Genomic DNA, 2,650 nt, shown 5'->3' with positions numbered 1-2,650 from the left:
ATCTGTCAGCGAGGTAAGATCTGAACCAATTGAGGGCTGATCCTGTGACGCCCACCCACTGCTCCAACCTAGCAATGAGGATCTCATGGTCGATGGTGTCAAAGGCGGCTGTGAGGTCCAACAGGACAAGCAGCACAGAATCACTGGTATCTGTGAATCTGAAGATGTCGTTAAAGACCTTCAGCAGGGCAGTTTCAGTGCTGTGGAGAGGTTTAAAGCCAGATTGGAAAAGCTCTAAGATGGCGTGATCCTCCAGGAAGCACTTCAACTGGGACTCGACTATTTTCTCCAGTACTTTAGAAACAAATGGGAGTTTGGAGACAGGCCGATAGTTGGAAACGACTGAGGGGTCAAGGTTTGGTTTTTTCAGGAGAGGCTGGACAGCAGCATGTTTAAAGGTTTTTGGCACCACACCAGTGGATAAACTACTGTTTACTATATCAAGAATGGACGGACCTAGAGTTGGAAAAACCTCCTTTAGTAGTCGAGGGGGGACCACATCAAAGGGGGAACCAGAAGGTTTCAAGCTGCACATGACCTGCTCTAGAGAAGATAGAGTGATGGGTTCAAAATGGTCAAAAGGAGCTACAGCTTGAGGTGGGACGGATGGGTCATGAGTTGGAGGGGAAATGAGAGCCCTGGTGGTCGCAATTTTTTCCAAAAAGAAATGTAAGAAGTTGTCGCACAGCTCAGTCGAGGCTTCCAGAGGTGATGGTTCAGTGAGGTGGAGAACAGAGTTTAGGGTGGAGAAGAGGACACGTGGGTTGTGAGAGTTTGAGGTAATTATATCAGAGAAGTATTTGGATTTAGCAGCTTTTACTGTTTTCTGATAATGGCGCCAACTCTCTTTAAGTATTTGGAAAGAGACCTGCAGCCTGTCTTTCCTCCACTTTCGCTCCGCCCTCCTACATTGCTGCCTAACGGCCTTGGTGATGTCACTCAGCCAAGGTTCTGCTCTCAGTTTTGATTTTCTAGTTTTAACAGGAGCAACATGATCCAGAGTCTTTAAGCAGACAGAGTTGAACTGGGATGTCAGCTCCTCAGTGGTGGTGAGAAACACCGGGGCCTGAATGATCATTTCAGAGTTATAAACATCTGTGAAACATGTGGCAGTGAAGTGGTTAATGGTCCGAGTCCTATGTGCTGGAATGCACGGCTTAGGAGTTAGATGGGGGAGGGTGAACTCAAACTGGACTGGCATGTGGTCTGAAAAAACATTATCACCAATAACAAGATTATTAACAGTCACATCATGAGTTAAAACAAGGTCCAGTGTATGTCCACGCTCTTGGGTGGGACCGTTTACATGCTGAGTTAAATTAAATGAGTCCAATAAATCTAAAAAGTCCTTAACCAAGGGCTTCTCAGGACAGCACACGTGCAAATTAAAGTCCCCAATAATGAAAACATGCTCATATTTTGGTGTGATTTCAGCCAAGAAGTCAGAAAACTCATTTATGAAATCCTTAGATCGAGGTGGGCGGTAGACGAGTGCAAATAACGTCGGAGGTGAATGTTCGAGTTCAAAGATGCTCAGCTCAAAGCTGGAGCAGGAAACTGGGATGGGCAGTTGTTTACAGTCAAAAGTTGATTTGAATATTGTTAATAATCCACCACCGCGCCGGCCTGATGGCCGCGAGGCGTTAAAATACAAACAGTTTGGTGGCAGTAATTTCGTCAAGGCGCTAGACTCACCCAGAGACATCCAAGTCTCTGTGCTGCACAGAAAGTCCAGATCGTGCTCTTGAAAGTAATCCCTGAGGATAAAAGTTTTGTTGGTAACAGATCTTGCATTGACCAAACACATCCGGATACTGTTCAAAGTGGAGCCAGCAGCGGTGGAGTTAGTGCGCGCTAATGGCCGCAGGTTTTCAATAACAGCCCCTCCAGGTCGGTCCGAGCTGCGCACCGGCTGAAAACTCCCGCTGGTTACCTGGTCCGGGCACACAGGAGAGGAAGATGCAGCGCGCAGAGCTTTCAGCTTCACCAGCTGACCAGCATGTTTTCCCCGGCATCAGAAGCGATGTCTCCGGGCAGGGAGGTGAGGAGCGCAGCGAAGGTTAACTGGCATGTCCGCCAGCTGGGGGGGAGGGAGGGAGGGGTCCAGAGGTACGCTGATAATGGTCAAAATAAGCGACTTCAGTGACAGAAAAACGAAGATCCAAAAGTTGTTGTCTGTCACACACCAGCAGAGAGTTGATGTCACAGATGTGAAATGCAAAAAACAAAAATAATCCGAACACCATCAGCAGAGGTGGATTGCAAGCCATGTACACGGGCGCCATCTTACCGGAAGTTTTTCCGGTATCACATGTAACGGAGGCGTGTCGAGGGAGGAGTCGGTATCGCATGTAACGGAGGCGTGTCGAGGGAGGAGTCAGTATCGCATGTAACGGAGGCGTGTCGAGGGAGGAGTCAGTATCGCATGTAACGGAGGCGTGTCGAGGGAGGAGTCGGGTATTACATGTAACGGAGGCGTGTCGAGGGAGGAGTCAGGTATTACATGTAACAGAGGCGTGTTGAGGGAGGAGTCAGGTATTACATGTAACGGAGGCGTGTCGAGGGAGGAGTCAGGTATTACATGTAACGGAGGCGTGTCGAGGGAGGAGTCAGGAATCGCATGTAACGGAGGCGTGTCGAGGGAGGAGTC

The sequence above is a fragment of the Nematolebias whitei genome, chromosome 1 (genome assembly GCF_014905685.2).
Source record: "Nematolebias whitei isolate Nwh7 chromosome 1, NemWhi1, whole genome shotgun sequence".
NCBI lineage: Eukaryota > Metazoa > Chordata > Actinopteri > Cyprinodontiformes > Rivulidae > Nematolebias > Nematolebias whitei.
This window is presented reverse-complemented; position numbering follows the sequence as displayed.